This window comes from Thamnophis elegans, chromosome 16, assembly GCF_009769535.1.
Source record: "Thamnophis elegans isolate rThaEle1 chromosome 16, rThaEle1.pri, whole genome shotgun sequence".
NCBI classification, from domain to species: Eukaryota; Metazoa; Chordata; class Lepidosauria; order Squamata; family Colubridae; genus Thamnophis; species Thamnophis elegans.
In genome coordinates, this window is record NC_045556.1 from 12,698,388 (window position 1) to 12,724,415 (window position 26,028).

The 26,028-nt window shown below is 43.3% G+C and overlaps 1 protein-coding gene across 5 annotated transcripts in view; it reads right to left on the reverse strand.

Moving 5' to 3' along the window:
* ZFAND6 (zinc finger AN1-type containing 6) overlaps positions 1-25,022 on the reverse strand; it is a 62,912-nt gene extending 37,890 nt beyond the window's left edge. For 2 of the 5 annotated variants that reach the window (XM_032233284.1, XM_032233278.1), the window contains exon 1: positions 7,515-7,594. The gene's annotated coding sequence lies outside the window, so the exon portion shown is untranslated. Of the gene's footprint in view, positions 1-7,331; positions 7,436-7,514; positions 7,595-24,369; positions 24,844-24,897 lie in introns of those variants that run through there. The other 3 variants (XM_032233280.1, XM_032233279.1, XM_032233283.1) reach the window with 3 other exon arrangements.
* Positions 25,023-26,028: the final 1,006 nt, after the last annotated feature.

Consider the following 26,028-nt stretch of genomic DNA (forward strand, 5'->3'; position numbering starts at 1 on the left):
TGATGGCCTTGGGGATATGTAAGGGTCGTAAGTGTGAAAAACAGTGATAAGTCACATTTCAGTGCCATTAAATTCACCAAATGAACTGTTAACAGCCATTAACTTTGAATGGTCACTAAATGAACTGTCATACGTCGAGGACTACTTGTATCCAGTTTTGGATAAAAATACATGCAGTTTTGGTGACCATATTATAAGCATGATGTTGAGATTCTGGAAAGACTGCAGAAAAGAGCAACAAAGATGATTAGGGGACTGGAAACTAAAACATATGAAGAACGGTTGCAGGAACTGGGTATGTCTAGTTTAATAGAAAGAAGGACCAGGGGAGACATGATAGCAGTCTTCCAATATCTCAGGGGTTACCACAAAGAAGAGGGTGTCAAGCTATTCTCCAAGGCACCTGAGGGTAGGACAAGAAGCAATGGGTGGAAACTAATCAAGGAGAGAAGCAATCTAGAACTAAGAGAAATTTCCTAACAGTGGGAACAATTAATCAGTGCCTCCAGAAGTTGTAAATGCTCCAACACTGAAAGATTTCAAGAAGAGATTGGACAACCATTTGTCTGAAATGGTATAGGGTTTCCTGCTTGAGCACGTGGTTGGACTAGAAGACCTCCAAGGTCCCTTCCAATTCTGTTCCTCTGTTCTGTTATTCTGAGTACAAGATAAGCTTTGTGATATGTATTGGACTACAGGAAATTATCGGGGCTACAAATCAGAAACTTGACAGCTTCCCTCCACTTTAAATAATTAAAAGTTTGGGAAAATTGAAGAGAGGGCACACAAGGGCAGCTTGTTTTAAAGCGCTCTACTAAAAAGGAAGCCACGGGACTTGTTGAGATGGTTTCCCTGCCACTACTAACTATTTGGTAGTTATTAAAGGAATTGGAATGTGATCAAGTCTAACCAAAGTGGAACAAAATATTGCATCAGGATTTTATTAGTTTCACAGATGGAGGGGCTGGAACAAGCCCCAGAAACTGAACTGATGTTAGCTTGTCCAGTTTTGTACATGTGTGTCTTAAATTGTACATATTTCATATTTTGAACAAGATCTCAGAACATCAAAAAAATGACAAGCTTCATACACTATTCTAAAGGTAAAGGTTCCCCTCGCACATATGTGCTAGTCGTTCTATGGGGTGGTGCTCATCTCTGTTTCAAAGCTGAAGAGCCAGCACTGTCCGAAGACGTCTCCGTGGTCATGTGGCCGGCATGACTAAACACCGAAGGTGCACGGAACGCTGTTACCTTCCCACCAAAGGTGGTCCCTATTTTTCTACTTGCATTTTTACATGATTTCGAACTTCTAGGTTGGCAGAAGCTGGGGCAAGTCATGGGAGCTCCCTCCGTTACGTAGCGCTAGGAATTCGAACTGCCTAACTGCCAACCTTTCACTCGACAAGAAGCTCAGCGTCTTATCCACTGAGCCACCGTGTCCCTATTCTAAGCTACCATTTAATTGTGCTTTACCGGATAAACAAATTGAACTGGGTTCACTTATTTCTGAACAACCCACAATTCGGTTTGATGAAAGGCTAAGCCATAAGCTAGGGTTTGAAAACCACAATGGCTAAATTCAAGCACGTGGGTGCTTTTTTTGAACCCTGTGTAAGCAATCTTCATTTTCCATACATGCCTCTGAATGGCTGGAATAAGATAGCAAAGCCTATTTGCATTTTTCTTCTCCAATTCTTAAACTGTTTGCAGAGATCTAAGTTACTCTTGAAAACTTGGAGCAGTAAGTCATTTGAATTCCTCTTCTTCAGCAAATAAAAACCCAACGATAAATGCATTATACTGTGTTTGCTTATTCTATTTTGTTCAACTTTTTCTCCTTCCTCAACTGCCCATCTATAAATGTGATGAATTTGCCATCGTATATACTTTTAAAAAATGGACTTGTCAGATTTTTGCACAGGTAGAGGCTCCTGCATTAACAGAGGGATAGAATCAAGATCACGTGAAGTGTTAATATTACTTTATAATGCCTTGGTAAGGCCACACTTGGAATATTGCATCCAGTTTTGGTCGCCACGATATAAAAAAAGATGTCGAGACTCTAGAAAGAGTGCAGAGAAGAGCAAGAAAGATAATTAGGGGACTGCAGGCTATAACATACAATGAACAGTTGCAGGAATTTGATATGTCTAGTTTAATGAAAAGAAGGACCAGGAGTGACATGACAGCAGTGTTCCAATATCTAAGGGGCTGTCATAAAGAAGAGGAAGTCAAACTATTCTCCAAAGCACCTGAGGGTAGGATAAGAAGTAATGGGTGGAAACTCATCAAGGAGAGAAGCAACTTGGAACTAAGGAGAAATTTCCTGACAGTGAGAACAATTCACCAGTGGAACGTATTGCCTCTAGAAGTTGTGGGTGCTCCAATACTGGAAGTTTTAAAGAAGAGATTGGACAATCTTTTGTCTGAAATGGTATAGGGTCTCCTGCCTGAGCAGATGGGGTTGGACTAGAAAGACCCTTCCAACTTTGTTATTCTGCTTTGTAAGTGGTTTGCCAAGTAAGAAGAGGAAGGTTCTGTGAACTTAAGAATACTATTCTTAAGTTCCATCTATCCTTCCATTCTTCAAAAGGACCCAAATCAACATCGGTGAGTCTCCTTCCTTCTTCTCTCAGCTCCATAGGCACCACTAATTAGATTAGGATGAGAGCAATAACAACTGGTTCAAAGAACTTCAATGAAGAGAGGACAGGGTTAACTCTGACTCCTTCACCTCATCCTCTATATTATAGTTTGTCCTCAACTTACTTGGGACCACAATTTCTGTTGCTAAGCAAGGAGGTTGTGAAGTGAGTCGCGCCTAATTTTACAATCCTTTTCAGACCCCAGGATGCTGAAACCATTGTAAATACACCCCAGTTGCCAAGCATCCCAATTCCAATCGCACAGGGAAGCTTCAAGGGTCGTTAAGTGTAAGGAACCAGTCCTAAGTAATTTGTTTCATGCCACTGTAACTTTGAATGGTCGTTAAATGGATGGCTGTAGGTTGAGGACTACCTGTATATCTCTGAAGAGATGAATAAGCCAAGTATCATTATATTAGATGGAAGGGTGGGTTGGGCAACAACTCCTTTATTAAGGAAATACAACACTGTTTCTCAACATCAGGAACTTTTAAGACGTGGGCTCACTGTAACAGCATTGCCAAAAAGGCATTAAGAGTTGTTAACCTTATTTTGCGAAGCTTCTTCTCCCGTAACATTGAATTGTTAAGTAGGGCATACAAAACCTTTGCCAGACCAATTCTCGAATACAGCTTGTCTGCCTGGAATCCACACCATATATCAGACATTAATACAATTGAGCGGGTCCAGAGGTATTTCACGGGAAGAGTCCTCTATTCCTCTGCTCACAATAGAATTCCCTATGCTACCAGGCTCGAAATTTTGGGCTTGGACAATCTGGAACTGCGCTGCCCACGATCCAACCTAATCATAGCACACAAAATTGTCTGCTACAACGTCCTACCTGTCAATGACTGCTTCAGCTTTAACCTCAATAATACACGGGCAAACAATCAATACAAACTCAAGGTAAACTGCTCCAAACTCGATTGCAGAAAACACGACTTCAGCAACAGAGTGGTCAACGCCTGGAATGCTCTACCTGACTCCGTTGTTACAGCCTCAAACCCCCACAGCTTCATCCTTAAACTGTTTCCCATGGACCTCATCCCATTCCTAAGAGGTCCGTAAAGGTGGCGTGCATAAGCGCACCAGAGTGCCTTCCGTCCCTGTCCTACTGTCCCCATTTATTTGTATCTACTTCCTTTGTTCATGTACATGTTCATACTTACACCTGTTACCTTGTACATGTTTGACAAACAAGCTACCAGAATTCCCCAGCCATATAAAAAAATTAAGATAACAGCAAATTGAAATCCCCCTTTTTTTAAAAAAAAAAATTCAGCTGTAAGACATCTGCTTCTCCTGCACACAACCCATTCAACTGGAATGTAGCCCAGCTGAAGGTTTATCACTTCATCTAATGCTTACAAGAACGAGATCTTTGCTAATGTAGATCCTACCCAGAGAATCCACCCTAAGAATGTCCTGGGGGAAGGTGGGGGAGAGCAAAGTACCCCTACGTGCAACTTCATGCATTCGCCAACCGCTGAAGCGTACCATTATTATCATCATTATTGTTGTTACCGCTTGGCATCCCCACCGCTAAAACCTGAACTGTTCAAACATGTGCGTTAAAACATACAGAGAAATTCCTTATCAGAACACACAAAAGAACCATTTCACCCAGGGCATCGGAGGTTTGAAACGTTGATTCCAAAAAAAAGAGGAAAGGTATGCTGGAATGGAAGAAGTCAGCCAATTTCTATTCTGTCCAATTCGTTGGATAAAGTCAACAGCGCCTGGAGGGAAATTTTCGAGCATTGCTGCTTGCTTATCTATCCAGGCCTCGCTTTTGCAGAGAGGGCAACTCCAAAACCATACATAGCAGAGGCTTTTTTCTTCCCGTCCTATCTGTCAAATCATAGGTAAAGGATCCCCTCGCACATATGTGCTAGTCGTTCCCGATACTAGGGAGCGGTGCTCATCTCCGTTTCAAAGCCGAAGAGCCAGCACTATCCGAAGATGTCTCCGTGGTCATGTGGCTGGCAGGAGTAAACGCCGAAGGCGCACAGAACGCTGTTATCTTCCCACCAAAGGTGGTCTCTATTTTTTCTACTTTCATTTTTTTACGTGCTTTCGAACTGCTAGGTTGGCAGAAGCTGGGACAAGTAACAGGAGCTCACTCCATTATGCGGCGCTAGGGATTCGAACCACCGAATTGCCGGCCTTTCTATCTATATATCTATATATCTATATATCTATATCTCTATCTCTATATCCTATCTATCTATCTATCTATCTATCTATCTATCTATCTATCTATCTATCTATCTATCTATCTATCTATAATTTTATTTTCAAACAAACACAAACACGCAAAACATATAACATAAAAACCTCTTCAACTGCATACAGTGTGTTGATTGGTTACATGGTATTTCTGCGTCCTTTCCATAGTCATCACTTGAGCTTTATCAAAATTCTCATATTGTCAATCAAATATCTTTGTATACATTATTATACTTCATGTGTTTGATTATCACTAGTTTTCCATTTTAAACAAGGTATTCTAAATATGTATCCATTTATACTATAGTGATTCATTATATCATCTTCAATATATCCAATAATAAAGAATTTTTATATCCTATTCTAAATCATTCTACTATTTTAGCATTGATAACATTCTCTAATAATTTTCAATTCCATTTTTTCCCCATTATTAGTATCATCAATCTAATATGCATGTATACAAATTGTAATAATTGTTAAACATCCATTAAGCATAGCTATTATCATATCCTTTTTATATGAAACATATTAAATTTGAAGTAAATTTATATGATGGCATTTCATTACATCATCCTGAAATCATCCAATGATATTACATCTTTCTATTCTATTCTGTATAGAACTATTTATCTTTTATAAAAAGGTTTTTCAACATCACCTCCATCATCCTCACTTACAGTTTGCATAAAATTTCATATTATCAATCTAGTATATATAAATGCCTTATTATCATTTATTTGACTATAGCTATTATTACTTTGTCTTATACACAGTACTCAAAATTTAACTAATTAACTAGTTCATTTCATCATGTAAGTGTTAGGTGTTAGCATTTCATCATGAACTGCCGACCTTTCTGATCGATAAGCTCAGTGCCTTAGCCACTGAGCCACCTCGTCCTTTGCCAAATCATAAAATCACTTGAATTAAAGGAATATCGTTGGGATCTTCCACTGACTTCACTGGGAGGCCTCTTAGAGAGTGGAAAACACCGGCTTAAGGCCCCACCCTCTTCAGATCTGATTGTCAACATGTCCCGTTGCCACCAACACTACTACTTCCTTACCTTGGGGTAGGCAACTGAAGGACAGCTGGTCCTTTTCATGGCCTCCAGATACCGTCCCAGATATTTAAAAAAACAACCAAACATTTGCTCCAAACAGCTGGCATCTCCCTTCCTTGCCCAAATCCCTGACTTTTATCCCAGAGAAGACAAGGCTGATGCAAGCTGAAATATAGGCCATTTCGTGAAAACGTGACAACACATTTGTTCTGGGATGAAAAAAGCCGGCAACTTCCTTCTCACACGGTGGTAAGATCCTCTTACACATTCCCGCCGCTTCCAAATTAGGCAGTTTTACTCAAAAGAGCACAGGCAGTCCTCGATTTAACGACAACAACTGTTGCTAAACAAAGCAGGCGTTGGGGGAGTTTTGCCCCATGTGGCAGCTCTCTCTCTCTCTTTTTTTTTTTTAGCCACGGTGAAGCAAATCGCAACCGTTGTTAAATGAATTGTGCGGTCATTAAGTGACTCTGGCTCTGCCCACCCGTCCCATGGATTTGACCAGTCGGAAGCCAGCTGGGAAGATGACCAACGGTTATCATGTGACCCTGGGAAAATGCCATAAATACATGCCTGGATTTTGACCGCAGGAACCACAAGGATATCACAAAAGTTGTTAAGTGTGAAAACCAATCGAAAAGTCACTTTTGGGGGAACTTTGAAGGGTCGCTAAATGAAGTGGTTATAAGTCGAGGACTACCTGTAAGGGATAGGTAATTTCCAAGCAAAAGATAACAGTATTTATCGTATGACTTAACCCCGGCCACCAAGCTGCACATCTCCACCTCTCAAGTAAGACACTATATATTCTTTTTTTCCCCCCTCTTGCAATTTCCTGCTATTCTCACCGAGCTCCCCCACTCCTGTACAGGTTTCAAAGGCAACACCCCAAATGATACACCTGAAGGAAGGGAGGTCTCCTATTCCATCTCCGTTAAAGAAATCAGCCTTGAAAGGAGAAATGACCCCAGCCCAGCTGGGTTCACCACTCGAGCTGTTTACAAACCCCCAAAAGCGCTCCACAAATTCTGTTATTTCAACTCTCTCCAGGTTTGTTTTGGCCAAAAGATTCCCCAGGCCAGCTGAAACAACAAACAACAACAGCCCCTAGGAAGAGTTTCGCTTTACAACCCTCTAGAAAGAAAGCCCCCCGTCCCACCCAATCCCACCCCACCCCCAAAAAACAACCCCACCAGATCCCCCCCCAAAAAAAGTGAAACGCTTTAAAAAGCACAGATCCGAGAGCTGCCCTGTCATCCCATAACAGACCTGTTAGTTTTGCAACACTGCAAAACTCAACTCTCTCCTCTCCCCGACTCAACTTTTTCTCTCTCTTTTTTAAGGAAGTTTCCCCAGGGGGAAAACAAAAGTTTGTTTCTGGGCACCTGATTTCCTGTTCCAAAAGATCCCTTTTGTTCAGCTTCTCCCCCTATTAATTTTCACAGCCTGCCAAAGCAACGGGAAAGCAGCGAAGCTACAGGCAGCCAGAAACGCAAGGGTCCCCCGCGAGTGGGACACAAACAAGTAATCGAACGGACGACAACAACATAAAAAAGAACCAAGCCTACCCAACAATTCTGCACAATTTTTTTTTTCCTGTTTGCTTCACCCCAGATTAACTTCAGTGGAAGCTGTAACTCCAGTGCAGCCTATCCTTTTGCAACAAGCTCCACCTTTCTGCAACATGACTGGCCAAACTGGGAAAACTCCACCCTGTTTGCAAAGCTTATAATCCTAATTGGTAAAGGCTAATATCTATTATTTAAAGAACTTTTCCCTTGCTAGCAAGATAGGTTCAGCAGGTTAAGGCAATGCTGAACAGGCTGGTTTCTTAAAGAGACAGTGCAGGAAAACCAGCAGGGCAAAAAAAGAAAAAAGAAAGAGGAGGGCAACTTTTATAGGGAAACGGCTGTTCAGAACACACAACGCGCGACACCCATAGGCAAAGCAGGCCGGGCGGAGGGGCAAACGAAAGGAAAAAGACAAGTTAGTGATTGTTTTTTGGGAAACTTACGTGTAGTTGTAAGGCGCTTGTGTCAAAGGTGAAGTCACCTGAAATAAACATGTGTGATTTGAAGTCAGCCTGTTATGATGAAGCTGGCTGTTTGGCAAAATTTTGCAAATTGCAAAAAACAAACACACCATATGCAAGGCAATTGATTTACCGCCTCTACTCTTGTTTATTTTAAAAGACAAGATCAACTTTTCCCCATTTTCAAAATTGTGAAGCACCACCCATGCTGTTTTCAACGTCTCTACCCGGGGGGAGAGGAGGTGTCAACCAGCAAGGTGGATTGTTCCCTTCCACTAAAAAAAAAATACACTATTTCAAGTTGTTATTTTCCATACAGCTGAGAGAGAGGAAAAAAACACAATACAGTCCATCAGGATCTCAGGCATCTACCCGGTTGTAAAACAAGCACATTTTACGACTTTCCTTGTCGCCATTGCTAAGGGAATCACTGCAGCCGTTAAGTGAGCACCACAGTTGTTAAGTGAATCTGGCTTCCCCCGTTCACTTCACCGGGCAGACGGTCGCAAAAATGTATCACAGGACCCCGGGACACTGCAACGGTCATAATTAAGAGTCAGTTGCTAAGTCTCTGAATTTTGATCGCTTGCAATGGTTTTTAAGTGTGATCACAGTCATGTCACTTTTTCTGTAATCCTGTCACTTCAAGCGGTCATTAAAAGGACTGTTGTAAGCTGAGGACAAACTATAGCTCTGATGGCGAACCGATGGCATGCGGGCCACAGGTGAGTCATCGCCCCAGCTTAGCAGCACTGTGCATGCACGCGTGCCTCCCTCTGGCCAGCTGAGTTTTGGGTCTCTGCCACTCATGCATGGGAGGGCGTATGCAGGAGACATGTGCACATGCACATGGAGGGAGGGGGGAACGGATGCACATGGGGAGGAGAGTTTGGGGGAAGTCTCCCCTGTGGCCTGTTTTTGGTCCCAGGAGCGCTACTAGGAACGGGGCACAGGTGGTCACGAGTGCATGAGGAGGGGGTGGGGCACGCAGGGGGATATCGTGCACACTTTCGGCACACGACAACAAAAAGGCAAAGCTCAAATACTGTGGCCACCTAAGGAGAAGGAAAGACTCCCTGGAGAAGAGCTAATGCTGGGAAGGATGGAGGGCAAAAGAAGAAGGGGACGACAGAGAAGGAGGTGGCTGGATGGAGCCACCGAAGCAATTGGCGTGAGCTTAAATGGACTCCAGTGGATGGTAGAGGACAGGAAGGCCTGGAGGAACGCTGTCCACGGGGCCGCGATGGATCGGACAGGACTTCGCAACTAACAACAACAGCAACAAAGATAATTGGTTGTTTTTTTTCACAGTTGTGAACCAGGGTGAAATTTCAACTTAATGGCGGAGCCCACTCAGTGATCTTAATCCAGTCCCATTTCGCGGACTGACTAACCTCCCAAGTTTGTTATAAGGAAGAAAGAGGTAGGAATTATGCCAACAAACATCACCAAGAAAAAAAAGTGTTCTTATTTAAAGGAATCATTCTTAGGAAATAATCATTCGTAAGACAAGCAAAGTCAAAACTTAAGGATTAGTTCACAGCCTTTTAAAACCATTTGGATGTTTTCCATTTCCGGGTACTTTACAATTCTATTAAAAGCATTGCATTCTAGTCTATTAAAAGCATTGTATTCTATTAAAAAGTTACTTCCTGAGAAAGGTGTGAAAACGAAATAAACTGCCTTTTAACCTCAGCGCTGTTTTTCATGTTCATATTTTAGTTTTTTAAAAAAATTTTTTTACAAATGTACAGCAATATTCTAATTGGCTCCACACGGAGCCTACTTTTTTAAAATAACCAAAACGAAAAATGCCTTATTTGTGCAGCTTTTCAGAAGTTTCGACTTTTGTTTGCATCTTCAGTTTGAAGAGAACTCCTAAACGTTACTACATCATCAACACATTAAAAAGGAATCAGATAACAAAAGAAAACAGCTTCCTTAATGGACCTCAATGTCTACTTTTATTGCTTAGGACATAATGAAGGGACATGAATCGCATCCAAAAACTTTTTGGGGGGGAAATGCCTAAGAAACAAAATTAAGCCTGGGAGTTTGGCAGCAAAATAATTGGGAGAAAGACCAAAAAAAATGAGAAATTTGAGTTAGAAAGTTCCATTTGACAGCATGGGAAGGTAAAAATTTAAATGGGTTAAATTTCTTCAGTGATGGTGTCTTAACATGCTTTATCGTATTTCTATGAAGATATGGCATATCATGGCATCCGGCCCGCTCAATTCCTGGCAAACAGATGGGGAAGTGACAGATTTTATTTTCCTGGGCTCCAAGATCACCGCAGATGGGGACTGCAGCCAAAAAATTAAAAGACGCTTGCTCCTGGAGAGGAAAGTTATGGCAAATCTAGACAGCATACTAAAAAGCAGAGACATCACCCTGCCAACAAAAGTGTGTATAGTAAAGGCTATGGTTTTCCCAGTTGCAATAGATGGCTATGAAAGTTGGACCATAAGAAAGGCTGAGCACCAAAGAATTGAGGCCTTTGAACTCTGGTGCTGGAGAAGACTCCTGCGAGTCCCTTGGACTGCAAGGCCATCCAACTGGTCAGTCCTACAGGAGATCAACCCTGACTGCTCTTTAGAAGACCGGATCCTGAAGAGGAAACTCAAATACTTTGGCCACCTAATGAGAAGGAAGGACTCCCTGGAGAAGAGCCTCATGGTGGGAACGATGGAGGAGAAGGGGACGACAGAGAATGAGGTGGCTGGATGGAGTCAATGAAGCAGTAGGCATGAGCTTAAATGGACTCCAGAAGATGATAGAGGACAGGAAGGCCTGGAGGAACGTTGTCCATGGGGCTGTGATGGGTCAGACACGACTTTGCAACTAACAACAACAAATGAAGATACTGCATTTATCTGAAAATAATTCAATTTCCCTTGCACATAATCTACTGTTGAAAGAAATGTCCTTCTGGGTTCAGCTCCAAGAAGACACTGGAGACATGGAGGCTGCTTGGAAAGATGGTTTATTGTTGGACAGGACCACATGGCTTGAGCCCTGTACAGAAAAGGTGATCACATGTTTCAATGTAGGTGGAGAAGAAGAGAAGGGGTGAGGAAGGGGCTTGCTAGTTTTTTTATACCCTGTTTAGACCCACCTCTCTGTTTCCTGTTCCTGTGTAAGAAATGTATTCTGATTGGTTGTCAGACTCCCATGGTGCCATGCAGGGGGCTACTCTCTAGGCTGTTTTGAATCCATAGATGAGTTCTCAGATGCCATGTGGAGAGTTGAGTAAAAGGCCAATCATGCCTTTCTGTAGCTGCTGCTGAAGTCTTTATTATGTAAAGTGGGCTAGTCTGGCTAGTCTTAATAGAGCCGAGGTGGTGCAGTAGTTAAATGCAGCACTGCGGGCTACTTCAGCTGACTGCAGTTCTGCAGTTTGGCTGTTCAAATCTCACCGGCTCAGGGTTGACTCAGCCTTCCATCCTTCCGAGGTGGGTAAAATGAGGACCCGGATTGTTGTTGGGGGCAATATGCTGACTCTGTAAACAGCTTAGAGAGGGCTGAAAGCCCTATGAAGCGGTATATAAGTCTAACTGCTATTGCTAATGGGCCTATTGACAAAGTGGGGGTGGGCAAGAAGCTACAGGCAACTATTCTGTCTTATAAACATGCTTCTTTTCACATCCAGAGAAATATTCTGCCTTTTCAATATTTCCTAGGATATTTCATTTTTCTGGGAGAGGGCTGGATGATAACTTCCCACACTACCTTTAAATATTCATCTTAAATTGACTGAAACTGAAGTAATGCAAGAATATTTAGTTTTTGTTTTTTCTCCCATTGGCCTCCACTGCCATGAGTTTGTGTTAAATTCAGGGTCATCTCTTCAGAAACGGCCATTATATTCTTCATAGGAAAACATGACTCGTCTTTCAGGAAATTCTGCCATACTGTAGACTAAAAATATCCAGAAATCTGACATTCATTGCACAATTCCAGTAGCCAAAGATTTCTGACATTGTAAATTAAGGACAGTTTATTTAGTCAAATGTCTTCTTTTATGCATTTGCCAATTTTGTTCTTACTGTTCTGGGAACAATAATTTGGCTCCATCCATTCCTCTTTTTCAGTGAACTTCCTTTTCAACTGCATTAAAAAAAAAAACTTAAGCAAATTAAAGTAGAAGGGGGAACTGGATCGAGTATAGGTTGGGATCAACCCATCACATTTGTCCTGATGGGCTGAATCAAATCAGAGGGCAATGCCCTTTTGTATGCCACACCTTGCTATTATTCCTTTTATTTTTCATGCAGGATTTGCTTAACTGTGGCAAAATGTGTCGTAAAATCAGGTGTGATTCACTTCACAACGTCATTGCTTAGCAACAGAAATTCTGGTTACTATCGTGGTCGTAAGTTGAGGGCTACCTGTATTTGACCAAGGTTTACATTTAGCTTGACCATTGCACAGATAAAAAAAGGCAGGTTAGTTTCAATAAAGAAGATTTGTAGCTCAGAGGGTGGAAGGAGGGTTTCTGGGTGCCCTCTGAGCTTGGTTGTTTTCTTGCAGATGTCTCATTACCACACAAGGTGTCATCATCAGTGCTAGAAGGGAATATGGTTTGCACTGATGATGTTATCTAGTTTGGGTAATGAAATGTCTGCAAGAAAACAACTAAGCTCAGAGAGCACCAAGAGCCCTACAGTCGTCTTCTTCCTCCTTCTCCTCCTCCTCCTCCTCTCTGCAAACCCTACTCCCTTCTAGCACTGATGATGTTACCTAGTTGGGTAATGAAACATCTGCAAGAAAACAAACAAGCTCAAGAGAGCATCAAGAGCCCTACAGTTTTCTTCCTCCTCCTCCTCCACTCCACAAACCCCACTTCCTTCTAGCACTGATGATGTTACCTAGTTGGGTAATGAAACGCTTGCAAGAAAACAAGCAAACTCAGACAGCACCAAGGAGTCTTTTTTGTCCTCCACTTCCTCTTCCTCTCCACAAACCCTACTTCCTTCTAGCACTGATGATGTTATCTAGTTGGATAATAAAACGTCTGCAAGAAAACAAGCAAGCTCAGAGAGCACCAAAGACCCCACAGTCATCATCATCTTCTTCCTCCTCCTACTCTTCCTCTCTGCAAACCCCACTCCCTTCTAGCACTGATGATGTTACCTAGTTTGGGTAATGAAATGTCTGCAAGAAAACGAGCAATCTCAGAGACCACCAAAGACCCCTTGCAGGCTAGCTCCTCTGCTATGGAGAAACACCAGGCTGTTTGGTATCCCAGCTCTTAAGTTTGTTTTTCAAAGCACCAACTAAAACTCTTGTCGGTTAACAGAAATCTAACCGGGCAAAGGAATGAGTCTGTTTGCTCTTTAACTTCATTAGCCAGTGGATTCAGAGAACTATGACAAGCAGCAACAGCAGCTGTCTTCTCCCAAATTGTGACACAGATATCTTTATTCCCTTCCTCGGCTGCCGCTTGAGAATCTCTCCTTTTGCTCCAGTCAGCTGCTCTTTTGCTTGGAGCAAAGAATGAAGATGCCCCAAGTGGTTTTGGCAGCTGAATGATCAAGGAAGGGACGTTTCCAAAACTGACCTCTTGGTTCTGTACAGATGAAGGAAAAAAGGAGATTTAAGAAGGCCGTGCCAAAATCTGGCTGGTATGTTAAGAGCACACTGACATATTGGCCAAATGGAATAGACAGTTTTCTACACTTAAATTTAGGAGGAATAAAACTGCTGTAACTGCTTCAGAAAAGGTAGCTCCTTTTTTCTGACCAAATAAAACAACCACCCACAAGGGCACAGCTGACAAAAACTGCAGCACCAATGCAAAAAGGAGGATGTGTCTCTTACTGTTTTTAAAAGACCCCTTTAAGCAATGCAACTTTTAAAAAAAGCAGTTGATGGCAAACATCATAGAATATAGAATAACAAGGTTGGAAGGGTTCTTGGAGGTCATCTTGTCCAACCCCCCACTCAAGCAGGAGATCCCATGACCGTTCTGGACGAATGGCTGTCCAACCTCTTCTTGAAAGCCTCCAGTGATGGGAGCACCCACAACTTCTGAGGCAAACAAAGCAAAATAATAAGAGATGGAAAGGACCTTGGAGGTCTTCTAGTCCAATCCCGTGCTCAAGTAGGAAACCCTAGACCAGGGATGGCTAAACTTTTTGTCCGAATCCTAACCCCGCACCCATAATGCAGTGTGTGCACGACACACACACACACACCATGCCCCACTGCGCATGCACACATGACACCTCCGAGCACCCATTTTGGGCTAGCAAAGGCCACCTTCAACTTCCTGGAACCAAAAATGGGTCGCAGGAGGGGGGCGCTGCACCCCCACCCCCACCCTACACCCCATTTTGGGACTAGCAGGCCTCCCTGAAGCCCTCTGGGACCACAAAAGTGTGCACCACAGCCCCTACACATGCATGCTTCCCCCCCTCCCGCCACTATACATGCACGTACATCTCCACATGTGCCCCAGCCCCGTACATGCCTGGCAGAAATCAGCTAGCTGGCGGGAGGTATGCTCGCATGAGCAATGGAGCAAAACCTTCTTGCGTGCCTGCAGAGAGGATTCCGCATGCCACCTGCAGCATACCTGCCATAGGTTTGCCATCATGGCTCTATGCCATTTCAGACGCATAGTTGTCCAATCTCTTCTTAAATCTCCAGTGTTTTCTCCTTAGTTCTACATTGGGTCTCTCCTTAACTAGTTTCCACCCATTGCTTCTTGTTCTGCCTTCAGGTCCTTTTGGAGAATAGCTTTGACTCCCTCTTCTTTGGGGCAACCCCTGAGATATTGGAAGACTGCTATCATGTCTCCCCTGGTGGCGCAGTAGTTAGGGTGCAGTACTGCAGGCCACTTCAGCTGACTGTTATCTGCAGTTCAGCGGTTCAAATCTCACCGGCTCAAGGTTGACTCAGCCTTCCATCCTTCCGAGGTGGGTGAAATGAGGACCCAGATTGTTGGGGGCGATATGCTGACTCTGTAAACCGCTTAGAGAGGGCTGAAAGCCCTATGAAGCGGTATATAAGTCTAACTGCTATTGCTATTCTTTCCATTAAACAAGACATACCATATTGTTCGGAGGATAAGACGCACCAAGGTCTTGAAGAGGCAAACAACAAAAAAAGTTTTTGCACTCTGCAAATCTCCCAAAAACGGCCCATTTTTTGCAAAAACGGGCCCATTCTCCCCCCCCCCCAAAAAAGGCATGAGTAGCCTTTAGGGGGTTTGAAGAGTACTCCTGGGGGAAGGCAAAAACGAGCAAAATACGGCCCGTTTTTCACAAAAATGGGCCCGTTTTTCATAAAAAAAGGGCATGGATAGCCTTTGGGAAGCTTATTGAGTGCTCCTGGGGGTTGGGGGGGGGGAATTGAGCAAAGATCGGCCCGGTTTTTGCCCGTTTTCTGCCGTCCCCAACCCCCAGGAGCTCTCTGAAAGCCTCCTAAAAGCTATGCACAGCCATTTTAGTGAAGGGGGGGGGGGGTTGGGAGGCAAAAAATGCTGTATTCAGTGTATAAGATGCACCCAGATTTTCAGCCTCTTTTTTGAGGGAAAAGGGTGCGTCTTATTCTCCGAAAAATACGGTAATTCTTCATTCTGCCCTCCCCAGCTGCAAATAGAACACCTGAGCATCACTGCTTAAGCCTCTCACCGAAAAGCCTTTGAAACTTTCTTAAAAAGTCTTTTTTGGGTGATTTATTTTCAAATCTAGATCTGGTTTCCAGCCTTGCCAACACTTGGGTCTTTTTTTCAATGGAGATACCAACCTTCCTGACATTTTCTTGACTATGAATCAAGTTAGATGCATTGCCTCTATAAAACCAGTCCTCCACATCCATCAGTCAAAAGAGCCCTTGGGTCTTATGCATTTTCACTGCTCTCATACTACAGGAAATCCTGGATGACTTCTAGGGATCTACTCTATCCTAAAAAAATTACCTCTCTCAGACCAATTAGATCGCACAGGTTGGGTCTCCTCCGGATTCCATCTGCCAGCCAATGTCAGCTGCTGACTCCCCGGGGGGAGAGCCTTCTCTGTTGCAGCTCCGGCCCTCTTGAACGAGCTCCCTGTTGAGATCCGGATCCTTACTACCCTCCCGGCCTTCCGCAAAGCCACCAAGTCCTGGCTGTTCCAGCAGGCTGGGGGGAGCTGAGAAGCATCTACCTCCACAGAAATTGTGAATGTTGGTTCTGTTTTTAATATGTTGTCTTTGTCTCATTCCCCCCTTTTTCTTGTCTTTTGTGAGCCGCCCGGAGTCCTCCGGGAGTGGGCGGCATACAAGACAAATAAATAATAATAATAATAATAATATCCAGGAGGATAGCATGAGATCTCTCACTTCTCTTGGGCAACTACTGTTTGAATCTATATATCTGACTTGCCCAATTCTCTGTCTCTCTACAATAGTGGCCAAAATTGTGGAAACCTTTTGGGAAAAGTGTATTTTCTAAAACTAGCTAATAACACCACTTTTTTGGGGGGGGAGTAGTACCATAAAATTATATATCAATGGAAAGATAATTGAATAAAGAATATAATGCAAGAACTTTTATGAAGGATTTGCTATTAGAATAGCAATTATAAAGAAGAAAAGTGAAATGAGATATACAAAAATTATCACGTCAGTTAATATTTAGTTGGGTAAACTTTAGCGTGAATTACGGCCTTACAATGTCTTCCCATGGAGTAAACCAAGTATTTTAGTTCTGCAGCTGTTATAATGTGAAACCAAGATTGAATGATTGCTTCTATTAACTTTATTTTATTGCTGGGTCGCTTCTGACTAACAAGTTTCTTTAGTCGGCTCCATAGATTTTCAATTGGGGAGTTAAGGGCTGGACTATTCCCAGGCCATTCCAGCAGTGGAATATGATTATCTTGAACTCCCCCCCCCTAAAAAAAGTGGTGTTATTAGCCATCAAACCTCAAAAATACATTTTCCCAAAAGGTTTCCACAAGTTTGGCCACTACTGTATGTACCATCTGCTCTGAATATTTGTTATACACTTTTAGCCTTACATATGTTCATTTTTAAAAGCTTGTTTCTATCAGTGCCGTCCGCCTGACCATAATAAAGGCTTGATTTGAAGCAAGGTTTAAGAAGATTAGATTAGATCTCCACCTCAGAGTCAATTTCACCAAAATTTGGGCTGTTGCAAATATTAACTTGTCTTATAGAGCAATCTGACAAGAGAAAACATCCTGAATTAGATTTAGAGTCAATTTACAGCTGCTCCTTGTCATGATGCAAGGAAAAATATACATTATAGCTATGTAATGTACAGGTGAAACTCGAAAAATTGTCTAGGTTACATTCTTAGCTTTGGTCTTTCAAGAAACACGGTCATTTTAAATGGCATTCATAAAAGTCCTTACAAGTGCAAGATAATTTTTTAGGCATCACAACTTAATAAAGAGAATTTGTTTTGCAATCTCACAGAATAAGGTGAGGAAAATGATTTAAAAACAAAGCTAAACAGGTCTCAGTGCCACATCAGTGTTCTCAATCCCTGGGTATCATGAAATTTCGAACTATTTTATCCAACACAGCAGCCTGAAAGTAAGAGGGATGACAGCCAATACTGTGTCAAATATAACACTCAAGAAACTCAAAACTATTCCAAATATTTCTTGATCTGTAAAAACAACACTTATTAGATTAGAGAATGTTCTGCTGAACTGCAACCATTTCAATCAATTTAAAAAGTTCAAGGCAAGAAATATTAATCATCTTGTAAACACAGATCTAGCATGACATATTCATTTAACAGAATAGCAGAGTTGGAAAGGTCCTTGGAGGTCTTCTAGTCCAACCCCCTGCACAAGCAGGAGACCCAGTACTATTTCAGACAAATGGCTCTCCAAGTGTTGTAGCACCCACAACTTCTGGTGACAAGCTGTTCCACTGATTAATTGTTCTGTCAGGAAATTTCTCTCTAGTTCTACCTTCGTTCACACCTTGATTGGTTTCCATCCGTTGCTTCCATCCGAGCCAAGGTGGCGCAGTGGTTAAATGCAGCACTGCAGGCTACTTCAGCTGAATGCAGTTCTGCAGTTCGGCTGTTCAAATCTCACCGGCTCAGGGTTGACTCAGCCTTCCATCCCTCCAAGGTGGGTAAAATGAGGACCTGGATTGTTGTTGGGGGCAATATGCTGACTCTGTAAACTGCTTAGAGAGGGCTGAAAGCCCTATGAAGCGGTATATAAGTCTAACTGCTATTGCTATTGCTATTGCTTCTTCTCCTGACTTCAAGATGCTTTGGAGAACAGGTTGACCCCCCTCTCCTTTATGGCAGCCCCATAGATATTGGGACCTGACATATGCCAGGTCAATCCTATTTACTTTTACTTTGCTAGCAGTATTAAAAACTGAATTTTAACCCTAAGAGACAATTACTTGCTTTAAAAAAAAATCAAATGCATATATTGAACGAATTTTAAGCAGTTTCAATTCAGTAGAGTATTTCATTTTTTTTAATTATAGAAACTGGAAACAGTTATTATTATTATGCTCCAGGTTATCATACCATGAGAGGACAAACTACTGTAAGATATGATCAACCAACCAAAAACAAATCAGAATTATTTTTTGTTTTTCTACCTTTAAAAAAAGAGGGCATAAACATAATTTAGTGGAAAACAGCTCTAACCTATTCCCAGCTTCCCATTTCCTCTTCTCAAACCAGCTACTTACCCAGGAAGAAAAATAAATGGAAGGCAAACATTTACCTGCTTTTTCAACAAACAACAGCATTAAATTTTTAAAAAATCCAGAAATGAAACCGTGTACCTCCTATGTTGTTCCCTTTGACTTCCAACTTGCTAGTTTTCATCACCGAGAAAGCAGATAAAACAAGCCAGATCATGGTGACCCATAAAATAGAATAAAAATAAAATTGCTTCCTCAAGATGCACGAACCCAGCTATCAAATAACAAAGCACCTTATTGAGCCGCTTCAGAATAATAATAAAAATATCTCATTACATTGTTATTTTGTCAACACAGGAGCAACTGATGTCTAAATCCAACTGATTGTTTTAATTAAGTGATGCTTCATCTACTACTGATTTGGCATCTCAACATGAGATTTTTTGAAGTGTTCCTTTTCCATAAACATGTGTTCCTTTGCCAAGCTAAGACAAGAGATGGCAAAAATCCAGGTAAACATCTCTTTAAAAACGACAACACCCCAGTAGAGCAATAGGAACATCTTACAATGCCTCCTGACACGAATGACCTGAGAATAGTATTGAAAGATAATCCTTTGGGAAAAAAATCTCCTGAAAATACAATTAAGTGTGGATCACACTTGGACTATACATTAGACAAATAGCTTCCTGTAAAGGTAAAGGTTCCCCTCGCACATATGTGTTAGTCGTTCCCAACTCTAGCGGGTGGTGCTACTCTCCGTTTCAAAGCTGAAGAGCCAGCGCTGTCCGAAGACGTCTCTCTCTGTGGTCATGACTCAACGCCGAAGGCGCACGAAACACTGTTCCCTTCCCACCAAAGGTGGTTCCTATTTTTCTACTTGCATTTTTCCGTGCTTTCGAACTGCTAGCTTGGCAGAAGCTGGGACAAGTAATGGGACCTCACCCCATTATGCAGCACTAGGGATTTGAACCAGTGACCTTTCTGATCGACGAGCTCAGCGTCTTAGCCACTGAGCCGTCGCATCCCTATTGTGCTCAGTAGCATAACACAATTATGTGCACCAGCCATCCCAGAGTCTTCAGCAAACCTCTTGTGGTACTTTTGTGTTGTGTTATCACTAGCAAGTAAAGGGAAATGAAGTGCCCTCTTCTCCTTCTACTCTCCCACTGGGCCTCTCCGGATTTTGAGAGCTAAAAGAGGGCAAATGAAAGAAGTGTGGCAATCCCAATCGAAAAGGAACTTTTCCAGGCCTCCCATAATTTAGACTGTCACTCGGGACAAAGAATCTGATCTATGTTTGGATGTCCCAATTAAGGTTCCACTGCAGAAATAGAGAGAGACAAGAGCAAATGCTTACATGGGAAATTAAGAGATTTCTTAATATGCCAAACGTGGATTTGAATCCACATGAGCTCCAAATCCAGATACCGTATATACTCGAGTATAGGCCGACCCGAATATAAGCCGAGGCACCTAATTTTACCACAAAAAACTGGAAAAGTTATTGACTCGAGTATAAGCCTAGGGTGGGAAATGCAGCAGCTACCGGTAAATTTCAAAAATAAAATAGATACCAATAATGTTTTTGAATATTTATTTCAAAGAAAAACAGTAAACTAGCGGTGTATTCAATGAAATACTTCACTCACCTCATGATGCTGATGTCCCGCTGTGATGATGATGTCCCGTGCAGCCGCGGGAGCGATGTCCCGCCTCCTATGACACACGGCACAGTGATTCCTATCATTGGATCACTGTACCAGAGGAGGTGGGACATCGCTATGTGGCTGCTTGCCATAACAAGGAGGAGGTGGGACATCGTTGCAGAGCAGCAGGAGGGGGAGGAAGGGGAATCGTAAGACAGCCCTGCATTACATTAGAACGTGAGGAGGGGGGATGGTGCGGTGCGCGCTGCGCGGCAAACTGACACAGAGGGAGGGGAAACTCACAGGGGCACTGGGCCAGCGGCATGGCCCCGCCCCTTTTTCTCCTCCATTTCGGGCAAATTTTTCACTGACTCGAGTATAAGCCGAGGCGGCTTTTTTCAGCCCAAAAAGTGGGCTGAAAAACTAGGCTTATACTCGAGTATATACAGTACTTCTAGTCCTATTAACCGTGACATCCAAAAATCACAATCACACCTTCTTTTTAAAAAATGGTGAATGAAACTTAAAACTGTTAGTATTTTTTCAATTACCAGGAACGCAGTGCCTCGGTGACTAAGACGCTGAGCTTGTTGATCAGAAAGGTCGGCAGTTCGGCGGCTCGAATCTTAGTGCCGCGTAACGGAGTGAGCTCCCGTTACTTGTCCCAGCTTCTGCCAACCTAGCAGTTTGAAAGTAGTTAAAAATGCAAGTAGAAAAACAGGGACCACTTTGGTGGGAAGGTAGCAGTGTTCCATGCGGCGTCAGCGTTTAGTCATGCCGGCCACATGACCATGGAGACTTCTTCGGACAGCGTTGGCTCTTCGACCCTGAAACGGAGATGAGTACTGGCCCCTAGAGTTGGGAACAACTAGAACATATGTTACCTTTATTTTTCAAATGTTAACTCATGTAAAAGTTTGTCTCATACCACTTGTCCGAAATGGTATAGGGTTTCCTGCCTGAGTTGGGGATTGGACTAGAAGACCAATGGGACGTGAGATGAAGAGAACATTGGTCGCAAATTAAGAGGTGATAAATTGCAAAAATGGTTTGAGATGAAGTTTGGAAGTCGCTTTTTAAAATACTTTTCTTCTTTACTTTATTCTTACTTTCTTTTTTCCTTTGCATGTTTTACTTGTCTTTTAGTTTGCATTGGTTTTTCACCACTGCAACTATCATCATTAATACATTCATTTAAAAAGAAACATCAGGAAGTCAACAATGCAGGTTGCTTTGAGTTCCCACCTGCTTTCGTTTCTGAAAGGCAGAATCCTCCAGGCTTTCGTCTGAAGCCCACAAAGTTGTGAAATAACCAATGCATATGTAACACTTTAGGAGCGATTCCGAACAAGTGGCTTCAGGAGAACAGGAGGACATGTCTGTAATTCTTTTTTTAAAAATGCATGTTTTATTGGGATGCTGGAAGACTTCTATATGCTTCAATGCACCTTTCCAGAATAAAATCTATATACCCAGACTTTCAGCCTGACGACAAAATAGCAAACAATAATCATTTTTGACACTAAAATGGCAATGCTCAAAGTACATGCTTTGTTTCGATGCTTTGTTGAAAAGACACAATCGGCTACTTTGCACAAGCTATACATTATACTTCCACACTCACAATGGCTGGATTCATACAATATACTAAGCCTAAATCAAACTCATTACAGGCTTAGTGCAGTGTGTGAATTGAGACATTGTCTGCTGTTAACACTGTTAAGTCCCACAGAGAAAAAAACAACAACAAATATAGACTTTTGCATATTACCTGATGGCCTTCAAATGTTATGTAAATATAAACTAGCCTGTTTCTAAGGTACCTGAAAACCTTATTGTCCCAAAAGATCATCATAAACACCTTCAACAGCATAGTCAAAAATAAATCTCTCAAGATATGATTCAAAAAATAACACAGACATAGTTCTTTCCATGAAGTCTGCAAATCCCAAACATACCTAAAAAGAAATACATAAAAAATAAAATAAAATAGGAATTAGAATAGAGCTGGAAGGGACCTTGGGGGGGTCTTCCAGTCAAGCCCCCTGCTCAAGCAGGAGAGCCTATAACATTTCAGACAAGTGATTGTTCAGTCTCTTCTTAAAAACCTCCAGTGATGAAGCATCTGCAACTTCTGAAGACAAAAATTATTATACTGGTTAATTTTCCTTAGTGTTAGGAAGTTTATCCTTAATCCTAGGTTGCCTCTTTCCTTGGTTAGTTTCCATCCATTGTTTCTTGTCCTGCCTTCTGGTGCTTCGTTTCAAAGCCGAAGATGTCTCTGTGGTCATGTGGCCGGCATGACTAAAAGTGGAAGGTGCACAGAACGCTGTTACCTTCCCACCAAAGGTGGTCCCTATTTTTCTACTTGCACTTTTACATACTTTCGAACTGCTAGGTTGGCAGAAACTGGGACCAGTTAATGGGTGCTCGCTCTGTTACGCGCGCTAGGGATTCGAACCGCCGAACTGCCGACCTTTCTGATCTTAAGCCACTGAAGAGGCCCCTGAGGTTGAACTTAGCCAACCTCCAGGGCCTCTCCCAGTTCTAGACTTCTATGAAAGAGGACAAACAGATACTACAGCAGGGCCTAAAATGTTGCCCTTAGGAATCACACACCCTGCCTGGACAGGTGAAGTTGCTCCTTGCAAACAAAACTCTCCATCACATCCATGGCTAAGTGCTTCACGGATGTTAGTCACCTGATTGACTCATCCGCTCCCAGGGCAGGGCAGCTGAGGACAACAACAACTTATTTAAGATTCAGTTCACTTCCGTCACCTTGTTTATTAGTTGGGGACCGAGTGTTGCATCCTCTGTCCCTTCCAAAATCACATCTGAGTTAGTGCCCTTAAAAAAAACACAACCTCTTCTTTCTTTCCCCACTTTTGTAACAAGGAATGGCCACTTTTGGAAGGTTGAAAGGAGTAGCCAAGGATGGCAACCTTCTTGCCTCTTCATCGGGCTGCGGACTGCCATCCTCAGGTTCTTTTCAACCTTTATGGAAGCAACCGTCCCTTATCATAGAGACACCTGCAGCCTCAATGCTGCTTGCAGAGCCCTCTGAAAACAATGGGGCCTTCTCTTGTACAATTTTTCTGGTTGCAAAAGAAAGAAAAGTTTCAAAGTTTAATAACATTTGTATGCCGCCTAATCCCGCAGGACTCCTGATGGTTCTGGTTCACCTTGGCCCTCGGTTGGGTTTTCCCCATCTTCAAAGTTCAGAGATGTCCCTTCCCAGCCCTGGAGGAAGCTATTATGGGATGGGAAGAGTTCGCTTCTCTGCACGATATCCCATGTCAACCTTCAATTTCCCTGTCTTTTCTTCCAGCTTTATTTATCAGTACTGAACTCCAACCATAACTTCGTCCAGGAAAACCGAAGCAAAACCAACTCATCCCACGGAGTGGGTGAATTTCACAGGTGCAACTCCACCCCTCTCTCTCTCTCTCTCTCTCCTTCCCACTTCCTTCAGACTCCGGTTTTGATCAGGAAAAACAAAAGAAGACCTCACTTGGCCTTATATGAAGAGTCTTTCAGAACAGCTCAATCCAAAACAGCCCCCTCCCCATATAAACATTTCCCCCATTGGCGATGTGTGCAGGCCACACGACAATTTATATCCCCTTATCTTTTTCCTTGCTTGGACTCTGACATCTCTGTAGGCAATTGATTTCTCTCCTTGCACAAGTTTGTAAAGGCCAACAACTCACAACAACTTCCTCAAGGCGAAGAATCAGCTTTACTATGTCACAAGCTGTATTTACTACAACCGGGCCTTGGTTTCAATCAATCAATCAGAATAGAGCTGGAAGGGGCCTTGGAGGCCTTCTAGTCCAACCCCCTGCTCAAGCAGGAGACCCTATACCACTTCAGACAAGAGGTTGGTCAGTCTCTTCTTTAAACCCTCTGTGTGATGGGAGCATCCAGAACTTCCGAAGGGGCTTTGCACAACATCCCAATTAAATCAATCCCAACCGATTCCTGCTCCCTTCTGAATGCACAAAACCGAAATAACACACCAAGGGTCTTTAGCAGCTACAAATAGTTTACTGCAATGTTAGAAAGTTTTCCCCCTTCCCCAGCCCAAACCGTTTCACTCACTCTTGCTTGCGCCGAAAACACCATCTCTAGCCAAGTGGCTCAGCAGGATTTTAGGCGGATCCTAGTAAGATGCTCCCCACCTCCAGATTTAATTGCATTTATGGGGTACAAGAGGGGAAGGAGAGCCTGGGCTTCCCCCCTTAGGGGTGTGTGTGTGTGTGTGTGTGTGTGTGTGTGTCCCTTTTCTCCGGAGAGGGCAATGCAGACCACTGCCCCCCCCCAAAAAAAACTTCCTTACTCTCTGCAAGGAAGGGGGAAGAGAGTTGGGTCAATGTTTGGGCATGCACGTGTAGGAGAAACCGCGAATGTCGGCTTGTTTAAGCTCGTGCATGCAAGGGGGAGGGTAGAGGGGCGTGCGGGAGGAGGGGCGTGTTGGAAAGTGGGGGCTGTGAAAAGGAGAAAGTGAAAGGACATGGGGAAAAATGGGGGTTCCCAAGGCCCGTCTTGGAATGAACCGGAGAGGGGGGGGGGCGCAGACAAGGAAACTAGCAAGGAAGACCTCGCTCCGCGCAGGCGCTCTCCGCTCACCTGACGTTGCCGCCGCGGAGGGAGGGAGGGAAGGAGGTAGGAAGGGCTTGGTGGTCTCGCGCCGCGCAAGCCGCCGCTCTTCTCCGCGTCTCCGCTCCAACTGCTCCCCCGCCGCGCAGCTCTTCCTATTTCCCTTCCTGCTCTCCTCAAGCCCCGCCCCTCCCGAAAGAAACGACGCGGGCGGGCGCTGATTGGCGGGAGTCGAGCGGGCGGGCGAAAGCGGACACGTGCTGCCCGGGAGAAGGCGGCGCCGTCGCCTCCTGGTCTCCCTTCTCTTTTTCTTTTCTTTTCCTTTCCTTTTTGCTCTTTTCCTTTCCTTTCTTCCTTCTTCCCTTCCCTTCCTTCTATTTTTTCCTTCTCTCTTCCTTTCCTTTCTTTTCTTTCTATCTTCCCTTCCCTTCTATCTTTACTTTTCTTTCCTTCTATCTTCCCTTTCCTTCCCTTCTGTCTTCCCTTCCCTTCCCTTCTGTCTTTCCTTCCATTTCCCTTCCTTCTATCTTCCCTTCTTTCCCTTTCCTTCTATCTTTCCTTTTCTTTCTTTCCTTCTATCTTTCCTTTTCTTTCTTTCTTTCTTTCTTTCTTTCTTTTGCAAAAAGGGGGTTATGAGGATGCAATGGTGAGCTTCTGGAGAGTAGAAGGGTGGGGAGGATCAGATGTCCATGCAGACTTGCTGAAGGAAAAAGGATGCTGAAGGGACGTTGCAAGGGTGGGAGAGCTATGCAACACCAACCCTGCGAGGTAGCCCAGGGGGGGTTGGGGGTCCCGTGTGCTTCGGATGAATTGAGCTGTGACCACCAGCATCTGCGCTGATCTAAACGATGGGAGTTGTATTCCTACCCAATCTGGGAATTGGCTGAGCAGACGGAGAGAAGGAAGCTGGGATGGGACTGAATAAGCCACTTCTGGCTGGGAACCGAAACTAACAAGAAGAAGAGAGGGTGACTTGAATGAGCGGGTGAATCCTTGCACCTTCTTGTAAGCCCAGAAAGGGTTTCCCACAGAGAGGCTTTAATGAAGCACCGTCTGCTTCATGCTTTTGATTTTAGCCAATTCCGAGTGAAAGTTGGACCCTAATGAAAGCTGAGCGCCAAAGAATTGAGGCCTTTGAACTCTGGTGCTGGAGAAGACTCC